The following is an 11,457-nucleotide window of genomic DNA, read 5'->3' as shown; positions in this document are numbered from 1 at the left end:
GTCTTGGGAGCGACAAAGGCATGTACGTGTGTTTTCTCATGTCACGGGTGTGCACTCTATAGATGCACAAACATGTGGCTACAGAGGCATGGGTCCGAGTGTTAGAATGCTTGGTTAAAGAGGCATGGTTGTGAAGTCTCGGGAGCGACAAAGGCACGTACGTGTGTTTTCTCATGTCATGGGTGTGCACTCTATGGATGCACAAACGTGTGGCTACAGAGGCATGGGTCCGAGTGTTAGAATGCTCGGTTAAAGAGGCATGGTTGTGAAGTCTCGGGAGCGACAAAGGCACGTTGGTTCAGGCATGGAAGGTAGAAAAAGGTGAATCCACAACAGGTACGTGTGTGTGTTTTCTTAAGTCACGAGTGTGCACTCTCTGGATGCACAAACCTGTGGCGGCAGAGGCATGGGTCCGACTACTTGGTTACAGAACCAAGGTTGTGAAGTGAGGTGGGTGTGGCACGACAGGTCCCGTAGGAGTCACGACAAGTGTCATGCGAGGCCCGTGGTTGTACGCACATGAGGCAGGGCTTAGAATGTATAGGAGGCTCGGATTCTGGTACAGGGGGCACTGAAGTAAAAACAGTGCTGTGACGGACACGAGGCACTTTACTTGAAAATAGTTACAATCAAGGGACAACAGGCAGAGAAAATCTGGTGTAATTACCAAGTTTGAGCTCTCAGTATGCTCGAAGTATTTGGATCATTTGAGGTACTATAGTTAGTGAAGTGGCAGGTGTAGTACTTTTAAGCACATTTCGTGTGGTGAAAATTCCGCAGCGGGGAACAATAGCGTTTCTATTAAATGTCGTGTGTACGGTACTTCAATTTTTGAGACAAGTTGATTTTGGATAGTGCAAAACTCTGTTTTTTGTGGTGGATAGGGTTGTTGTCCCTGGAGAATGGAATGTAATGGGATAGATTGTTATTTACATTCGATTGCTTGTGTTCGGCTTCTCGCTTCAATCGGTCGATTCTGTCTGTTCGTTTTTTTGTTGTGATCTCCGCCGGCGGTGTTGAAGTCTTTTCTTCGTCGTCGTCGGGTGGGTACTTTGTGTTGTTGGGCGCATCGTTTGACGGTGCGTATCTCTAAGTGGGAGGGTGGTTGGCGAAGCGTGGTGGCGGTTGTTTTGCGAGGGGAACTCTACTTGGAATTTGGTGTAATGAACCTATGAGGAGATCTTGTGTGAGTGTGGAATGTTTCGAGATTTTGCTGTGGAAGAGAGGAAGGAAGAGAGTAGTGGAGGTGGGATAAATGGAAATGATGGAACCATATGTAATCTTCGACGGTCTGATTTTAGTATCAAGATTTGTGTCGCCTGGTTTTTTTCGCTATAGCATCTTAGTAGACGTGTGAGGCACGGAACATCAGGCTCTACAGGCACCGACGTTGGAATTTTAGAGGCACTGGTATCAACTCTATGGATGCACAAATATGTGGTGGCAGGGGCATGCATCTGAAGACTTACTCAGAGAGTCACGGTTGTGAAGTCTTTAGAGTTACGAGCGTGTGTCGCCACGGGCACATGAGAGTGATGCGTCGGGAAGTTTGGTAGTAGAGGCATCGGTGCGAATAGTACTCAGAGAGTATGGGTTGTGGGTCCACATGTGTGAAGTCTGTGCAGCATTGGTCGTGTGCTAGTAGCGGCGTGCACCGGGAAAGGTGCGAGCAATAACATTTGTTACGTGCTTAATTGGACGATTTGACAGTTGCTTTTTCCCGCCAACCGCGAGCATTGCCACTCGGCGGTTGCCTCGACGCACAGCAACGGCGAGCGCATGTCTTCCGCCCTCTCTACCACGACGAGGCCGCGTCCAACCGCCTCCTCCACGACCCAGACCTTGGTAGAAAAGGGTAACTGCGCTTCCATAGCCACTCAATTCCGAAAACACTATTGTTGTTCCATCTCAACTAGCATCTCCTCACAATCTTTGTGTGAAGGCGGCCATCGCTGGAGGAGCGTAATGGCGGAGGAACCATCTGCCAAGCGTCCCCGTGGTGAGACGTCCGACTAGAGCACGAGGTCGACGACGTTCAGGTCCCCGGTCAGAAGCACGACTAAAAAGTGCACCTCAAGGAGGTTGACATCCACGGGAAGGAAAAGCTGGATGTCGTATGCACCAGCAATCCCGAGGAAGCCGACAAGATGATCAGCAGGTACCTGAAGAGGGTCTGTGGCTTGTACCCTCACTACATCGGCGTTGATGTCGAGTATACCAGGGAGGACCAACCTCCCCAGAGGGCAGCGGTTCTACAGTTATGCGTGGAGGAACTCTGTTTGGTATATCACATCACCGCGGCAACAAAATGGTGAACCATCCTACAGTTTCAACCTCTTCGTGCTTCTGTTTAATTATCTTTTCACCCAGAAATTTGATTAGATTGGTTTATTGAGTTGATGTATCAGTGAAGTTTCTGAAGTAGATGCAGCACAATAGATTTTGAACTTGACTCACCAGATCAGTTCATGTATTTGATGCACTAGATTAATTTATGGGTTTGATGTACGAGATTATTTTCTAAACACTATGTTCTAGCATACTTTCTGTTCTAGTGTATTTTCCATATTTCATGTTCTAGTGTAGTTCAGTTTCTTGAATTGATGTGTTAACGTGGCTAAGAAGTGGATAGGTAATTGGTTCAAGTGTAAATTCCAAAAATAAAAATAACATGTTGTGCTTGTATTTTATTTCTGAACTCTGCGTAGCAGTTTCTGAAATGTTTTCGTCCATGAATTATACATACTATATAAGCATGTACTTGATCGATACTTGATGAATCGACCTTAAATGTGCCATCCCCCTGCAGGCCCAAGAGCCTGCGCCCGTTCCTGAAGGAGGACATGTTCTACACCTTTGCCAGCTTCAGTATTGAAGGTGAGAAAGATATGCTGCGAAGTTCTGGTTTGGAGATCAACCCCGACAAGTACGTCGACATCCAGCGCAAATGGAGAGTTCCTTTCAAGGGAAGAAAGAGGTACCACTCTTTGGCTGATGTTGCAGGTAGCGTGATCCACCCATTCTACAAACAGATGAAGGATAAGATTGATAGAGTTGAAGACCATAAACTGTGGGGGGTCAGCCCACTGCCAAATTACCTCATTGAGTATGCAGCAATAGATGCGTACGCAACCTATGAGTCATGGAAGAGCATTGAAAACATTAGAGAAGGTCTGGAGAGTGCAAAAGAGGCAGAGAAGAATTATGACGATCCTTACTACGTATACTAGTGACGACGAAAACATAGAAAACTGGTCGTGGAGTTGCTTGTGTTTATGCTTGTCCTTTCTATTGTATCAGGTTCGTAGTTTACTTCTGTTAGAACGAAGGAGTTTGTAATGTCATCTGTATATGGTTAAACAAGTTTCCTTATGTCAAGTTGTAGTTTGTTTATGTGATTGAGCAAGTTATTTAGCTTGCTAAGTACTATGTTTATTCAGCAATCATGTGATTTTGAAGTAGTAATGTTGCTTTTTACTCTAAAAACAACAAAATGCAAAGCAGTCTTTTTGCGCTGAGTACACTTTAGTTGTCCACACAAGCGCGTCTTCTAGAGGAGTGGCAGGATTGGTATGGGCCGGAATACGCAGTTAGAGAGGCACATGTTTGCAGTCTTTAGAGTCACCGGCGTGTGTTACTACAGGGGCCGGAGGCACGTGGATGGGGTAGCAGAGTTGAGCTCCTAATACATAGTTACAGGGTCACGGTTTGGAAGTGAGTCAAGGTTGTGCGACGTCATGGGGCATGTAAGAGTCATGGCAAGTGTCATGTGAGAGAGGCACCTGGATCCAGGTACGCAAGGCACGGGATTGCGACTTCTTGATGCACGGGTATCAACGTTGTGGGTGCACAATAGTGTGGTCTGAGAGGCATGTGTTGGAATGCTTGGTTAGAGATGCACTGTTTTGACGTTTGTGAAGAGACATGGGCGTGGTACCGTGACCATGTAAGTGTCTCGTGGCGTGACCCATTAGGCACGTAGATGCAGTTACGGAAGGCACGGAGGTGAAGACCCAAGAGGCACGGAAGTGGGGTTTTTGTTGTTGCAAAAATTCAAAAGTGTGATACCAGAGGCATGCTTCCGAATACGAATTTAGGGAGTCATAGTTGTGAAGCCTCTAGAGAGTCACGCCTGTCTGGCATCACAGGCATGGAGTGGTGTGGGCCTTTGAGAGGCATTACTGGCTCTTAACCCTCTGGATGCATGGTGGTGTGGTCGGAGAGGCTTGCTTGCTAATACTGAGGTAGGAAGGCACCATTGTGGATGCACAGGTGTGAGGTCTCTACCGGCGGGAGTCGGTGGAACCACATGCATTTGTTTGCATACTCATTTAGAGAGTCATGTTTGTACTCACACCAGTCTCATTCTATAGGTTGGTGGCATTCGGCAGCACACGGTTTCAGAAAGGGGGAATGTTTGTGAAACATCAAAGTCACCGGTGGTCACGCGTGAGTAGTATGTAGAGTCACGGCGTGTCGACGTGACGCACGGATGTCTAGGGACGGACTTGGGTGGTTTATGGGGCATGGTCATCAACCGCCTGGATTGATAGTTGGGGCATGGGCACCGACTTGTGTTCGAATGCTTGGTTACTGAAGAATCAAGGAACTACATCAATAAAAATAGTCTGTTGCTTCATTATTACAGTACGATGTGCGGTTAAACCGTCTTCTGGTGTTTCGATGGAGCTAGGATCGTTTGCTTATCAACAACTTTTTATTGTGTGATCTCGTCGTAGATCTTCCTAATCTCATCGCCCATTTCGCTGGGTTCGATTGTATTCTGATCGCTAAATACTAGCTTGCACAGTTATTGTGCTTTCCATTGTTCCGTGCCATCCTATAAAAAGGTCAGTGAAAAAAAGGAGAAAAAACACATCAGTATTAGGTCATGCAGTTGTATGATACCTAGAAGATTTATTGTGAGTTTTAAGCGAAAACTTACGTCGAAATTATCAATCTCTTCGACGAAGTGGTTGCCATCAAAGAGATGCGCGAACCTTAGAACAGAAAACGGGGTTTCACCTTTGTTCACCTTTGGAACGCCCTGTAAAATTTCAACACCCCATCTTGTATTTTCCTTTTTGAATTTTTCACCCAGTAATATTTCGTATACTTCTTTAAACCTGGGAACCTGGGAATTGCATTTTGTTTTTGTTTTTAGAGATACATGTAGTGTAATTTGTAAAACTGAAAGATGGCATTATTTACAATTCTTACCACTTTGTTTTTATGGTTGTGGTATTTGTGATGGTCCTTTTCTTTGATGGCTTCGTTGTTTTCCATGATAGAAATCTGCTTCATTAGTTTGCCATCATGCACGTGTCGATCACATTGATTTTTCAGGTATTCTTGTCTTCTCAATTCTTCAAGAGAGGTTTCTTCAGGTTCGATGATTTGAAGCTTCCTTTTATATCTGTCGAGCACCAGTAGTGTGTAACGGTCTTCCTTTTCAAATGGCATGAATACCTGTTGTACAAAAGTTTTATTGTTAGAGGAGAGTTTAGAATATAGTATTCTGTTTTGAAATGCTTATTTTTATTTTGTTGTATGGAAAATGCTATTACCATTCTTGCTGTTTTGAGCTTCTCTGATTGACATTTCTTAAGGAACAAAGGACCCAAGGCATCCTTTTCTCGTGTGAAATCAACTCTGAAGTCCTTCATAGATTTTTCTTTTATCCTTTAAACCCAGAATATGTTGCAGGCAACAAATAAAAAACGATAAAAAACGAGTTTGAAAAAATAGATTGGTACCAAGAGATTAAACAATAGTTCGAAAAGATGAGTTTATATGATCACTGTGATTTTTTTTTGAAATTTACCTCCGCAAAGCTTGGGTCTAATAATAGTCTATGTCTTTTATGTATAGTTTGGTTGCTTCTTTCCCATTCTTCTGCTAACTCATCGAGCACCTTCTTTTCCATTCCATGAAGATTTTTCTTGTTTGCAGGCCCAAATATTTCCTTTAGCTTTGATCTAGTAAAAGTTGTCTTTGGTTGATCTCTCGAGAATACTACTTTTCTGCTTACATTCAGGGCAGTAGAAGAAATTTTTGTTGAGAAAGTCATTAACCAAGTACTTCCTCTTGATAAACAACAATTTAAGGTTCTTTGCAGTTACCTTTTGAATTCATCCTGCCATGTGTCACTCATGACTATGTTGTAGAGCTCGTTTGCCTTATCCACGTATAGAAACGAATGTCGGTGTTGCGGGTATTTCTTGCTGCTCTCTGACTGATGCTGGTTTTTTACGTCTCGCTCTGTCAAAGAAAAAAATTATGGCTGTTGTTTCTAAAAGAAATATTTGAAGCTCTAGTAATGTCGACTGATGGTAAAAATGAAAATAGTTATATTACCTTTCATGGGTGAAAAAAGGTTTGCAGTCTCTGGTTTGTAATCTTTGAGTTTTCCAGAAAGTTGATGGTCCTTTATTTGGTTGGTTTTACCGAATATGAGTGTGTATATGTACTCCGGTTTCCATTCGGCATCGACCTTGTTGGGCTGCAGGCATGTGAAAATGTATGGTTTATAGTTACGTGTTGTTCACAATTGTTAATAAACTAATTACGGTAATAAAGAAATCAAGTTATTTGACGTGTATGTAGTCATAACTTACATGAAAATCCTCTCTGTCCTTGACCAGTTCTTTCCCATTATAGTATTTTGCAAATTGGGCCGTGAAGTGACCGCATTGTGTTCCTTCTTGCTTTGGTGTGCAGACCCTGTGAGGCCTTTCTGCTATCATTTCCCAGTCTGGTCCGTTCTTGTGTTTTAGTCTGTGGTGCTTGTTCATCAGCACAGACATCCTTCTCATCTGTTATTGCATTATGGTTTTGTTGTTTGGGTGCGGCATTGAGGAAAGTATCATACTATCATGAGGAAAAGAGGAAATAAATGTACACAAAGTACGTACCAGTTCTTCTCGATGCTCGTGGTGTTGACTCCAAGACAAATCTGCGTAGTTTACGTAGATCAGTGAGTCAAGGATGTCGATGCTATCTCTGAACTTGTTCACAACATAGAGCGTGTAGTGTTTGTTTGTGTGGTGAGGTATCATGATCTACGTTGAGAGCGGAGATCATTGTTGATGTAAAAATTGAATTTCATTTTATCGTTGAAATCCCAAAGAGAATAGGTCATGTGCTAAGTAATAATACTGAGCTTACCATCTTCGAATGGAGGATGTCTTTACCTCCCACAAGGAGTTCAAATCCTTTTAGTGCTTCGTCCTCATTGAATTCTGATAGCTCTTCGTTATCATAATTGAGACCGAGCACCAGCTTCAAGAAAGAGAGTGTGTGGTTTTAGTGAAATATTCTATCCTAGTAATGGCGTGGTTTTTTTGTGGGTGAGGTATGCATACATTTGCGAAACCTGCAGGGAGTACAGTTGTGTCGTCTGGGTTGAACTGTTCTTGTTCTGTCCATTCCTCTAGTAACGCGTTTAGCATGGAGCCCTCCATCTGTGTTTCTCCTTTTCCTGCTTGTTCCATGAAGGATTTTGCTGAAATGCAGTCTTCTCGGTTTGAGCTTTTATATTTATATAGTACTTGTCTGCAAGGAGGGTTTGGAAGTAGGTGAGTGAATTGTTAGTTGGATGTTAGAGAATCTATAGCTCTGTGTAGTTGTTTCCATGGAACTAGGAGAATATTCTTACCCTGCGCATTCTCTTTGTCCTTGTCGGCTCATTAGATATCTATAGAGTTGCATGGCCTTTTCTCTGTAAATGAAATCTCTTGGAACAAGTGATGCAACCTTGACTTTCCCAGGTTCCTTGCTTGGTCGTTTGAATGGCCTCTTAATTGAGATTATGTTTGCTGAGCTAATCTCTAATGATTGAATCGTTGATGGTTTTGGGGATCTTGTCTGTACTCTTGGAAGATGCCTTGCCTTTTTCTTGTCGTGACCTAACTGCGACAGCTCGTTAGGCTGCCTAGGTGTTGGTGATTCCTTTTGTGTGATGTTGTTTTTGATGCTCGGTTCTACTGAGATTGCAGCATCGCGTTTCCTTTGTTCAAGTATCTTTTCTGTTAAATCCTTCTCTTTCTTCTTCTTTTCTTCTTCTGCATGTTTCACCTCGGGTGATGTTCCTGGTTTGCGATCTTCGTCAACAAGGTTCTTGTTCTGTTTGGAAAGCTCGTGTTGGTGAGTTGGTACGCTCTTTGTCCTGTTATCACCTTCTAAAGGAGAGCCTGTTATGTGTTCTGTCTTTTTATCTGGGGGTGTTCTGCCTGGTTCTATCGGTGGATCTTTCCGTTCGTCTTCCATTTGTAAATCAGTGTCTGGCTACGCGTGTTGTTCCCTCTGTAAACCAGCATCTGTCTGGGCTTGTTCTTCCGTGAGTGCTTCTTCAGATGCTTTGGTGGTATCCTTGCTGCTCACATGATAATCTTCTTTCTCCTCATCGCTGCTTGTGTCATTAATGTCAATAACTTTTATCTCTTGAGCGCTCGTCCCAATATGCTCGGGAGTTGGAGGAATCTCTTCTTGAATTATGTCATAATGTATTCGTTGCATTTCACTGTCTTCCATATCGACCTCAGAGTTCAGCATATCTGTTAAAATAAAAAATTATTGGTGTGTCTCTGAAAATGATATAAGTAGAATTTTACTTTGTTGTCTTGAGAAAGAGAAACCTTTGGTGTAGTTGATTAATGTCAGTGCAGTCGTATCTCTGTATTGGCTGATTATTTGATAGAGAATTTTCTTCCTCAACCCCGGGACTTGTTCTTCTGTTAGGTACACTGTTTCTCCACCGTCGATGTAGTGCTTTGCGTTCATGAACATATAGAACGCACAGTCGAGTCTACAGGTAGAAGGATGATTGGTTATTGTCGTTGTCCAAAGATGGTTGGGCAGTTTAGGTGAAGTTGTCCTAACGTCCTATGTTTTTTATGGATTGAATTAATAGTTTAATTGTTACAGTGAGTAAGGAAAAGGAGAAAGGTTTGTAGTGCTTACGTTCGTCCCTGAAGTGGCACCTGCATTTTGACCTTTTCGAAATGGTCAATACTACTTGGAGATAGCTGGAGCAATTTGCTTACTTGCTTCCATATGCTCTTTACTCTGTTTGTTACTGTGTTGAAGTAATCCATTGTTCCTTCATGTTCAACTGCTAAAGAGTCAAGGAGTTCGAAGCACTCTTTTTTCATGTTTATTGTAACAACGAAGTAGTGGCCGACAGCTCCTTCTCGAAGAGGCCCGCCTATGCAAACTGGTAGAAAGAACTGCAAAAAGGATAATAAATAAATAAGGGATCCTTCTTGAATTTAGTCATGATTTGTTGATCGTTAGACGGAATTGTAGTGCCGAGATTGTATTTCTTATCTATAACATGACATGTGCTTACTATGTCGAAATCTTGTAGTTGCTCTCCTTCTTCCAGATCGAGGAATCTTTTAAGCCTTTTAGGCATTGTCTTGTCTCTGATGTGTGCTTCGTTTTTATTTTTCAACTCCAATGGATCTTCGTGGTTGGCCATGCGTATTGATGCCTGCTTTTTTTGTCACATGTGCGTAAAAGAGATTTTTAAATTCAATTGTACAGAAAGTTTGATTGATCGATATAGTGATATTCATTTGTTGAAACTTGAGGTTTACTTATGGTGTTGTATGTTGATAGAATCTTTCTCTTTGTGCCCCTGAATTGCTTTTTCAACATCTGTAGCATGACTGCCATGGTTTCGCTGCGCACTGCATTTCCAGACTTGAAGCTTTCCGCCATGAGGCTCACTGTTACTGTTGACGTCTCTGTATTTATAAAAATCTCGTGCCTGCAACACACACACACATATATATATATATTTATATTTATATTTATATTTATATTTACAGGTGTACATATAAAATCTTTAAGGGAGAAAATCATTGGAGGAATATAATTTGTTGGTGGTAACATGAAATTACCCTTTGTCCTCATTCGCTGTCATGACATTGTTGTACAGGCGTTCGATCCCTTCATCTTTTGTGCCTTCTTTGATGGCCAAGTTTTGTATGATCAATGGTTCACGTTCTATTTGAGTGTCGTCCTGGCTTACCGTCGTGTTTGTGGCGGCAACATCTTTTACAAAACAATGTTTCTTGTCTGATGGTGCGGCCTTTTTCTTGTTGTTGTCTGACTCTCTCTCTGGAATGTTTGCTGCATGGTATTCCAATGCACCATGGCCCTTTGCTTCTTTGCTTGTGTTTGCGTGCGTGTCTTGTTGAGGTTTCTCCGTTGTCGTGTAAAAGCGTGGTTAAAAAATAATTAAATATGCTCGTTATTTTCATTGTAGTTTAGTGTCCGTTCCCTAAGAAAAATACTCAAATGTTTAAGTGTGTCTTTGAACATTTTCTGTAGCTTCACCTTTTTAGCCGTTTCCGCAGGTGCTTCCTCTTTGAGATTTTCTTCTTTGAGTGGAGGTTTTTGGAGCTTTTCTTCTTTGAGTGGAGGTTTTTGTAGCTCCACTGGATCTTTTTCGTTTTGTTCTTCCGTGGTGTTGTCGTTTTTGTCTTGTGGCTGTTGAGACATAGAGGTAGGTAAATGAGATTGCATTTGTGTCTTTGTTCACTCAAATATCTAATTTCCTTAAAAGCAGGTTATCTCACTTCACCTTTTCAGTCTTTTGCGTCGACATTGGCATCTCTGTTATTTCTTGCTCGGACAGCGGAGGTTTTCTGGCTTGGTCTACGGCAGTTACGCTGTCCGCTATTGGAACAACATCTTCTGATTGTTCCATTCCCTTGTGTTGTTGTGTTTGTTGGTCTTGAATATTGGTGCTCTCCTCTGTTTCTTGCATCTGTCGGAACGCAAAAAAAGTAATTAAAATGTGTCTGTTTTTTATATGCTATAGAAAGCGGTTTTGTAGCTTGACCTCTACATTCAATCTCTCTTTTGCCGTTCCTGTCACTTCTTCTCTGTCTTCTGGAGTTTTTGTACATTGTCGAGCGGTAGCAGCACTTTCTATCGCTTCTTGAGGCACATCTTCTACTTCATTTGTTTCTTTCTTCTGTTCAGTCAAAAAATGTAAATAAAGTTTGGACTTCATCTGTGCATGCATAACTTTTTTTTAACGTTGTAGGAGCAGGTGTGTGTAGCTTTACCTCGTTGGTCTTCGATGCTAGTGGCATGTCTTCTCGGTTGTATTTGTCATGTGAAGACTGCTGTTTGGTCGGCGTACTGGGTACCATTTTAGTCGCCATTTGCCCTTGTTTTTTGGTTTGTTCTGTTTGTACCCCTTGCTGTTCTTCGGGATGACCGTCCTCGTTTGTTTCCTGCGTTTCATGAAAAAAGGAAAAGCATGGTTCATTGCTTGTAATTCTTGTGTTACTGTGACAAGTTGTGTTGGGTAGTACATTTCTTATAAATTTTGGAAAAATGGTTCTTGTTGAATTTTACCTTTGCGCCGGTGGTTGGGATATCCGTTTCTGCGTCCACTTTTTCTTTGCTTTGTATACCAGCCTTGTGTGTGTCACCAGG

This window comes from Triticum urartu, chromosome 7 (genome assembly GCF_003073215.2).
Source record: "Triticum urartu cultivar G1812 chromosome 7, Tu2.1, whole genome shotgun sequence".
NCBI lineage: Eukaryota > Viridiplantae > Streptophyta > Magnoliopsida > Poales > Poaceae > Triticum > Triticum urartu.
The sequence above is the reverse complement of the archived record's forward strand: the minus strand, read 5'-3'. Positions refer to the sequence as shown.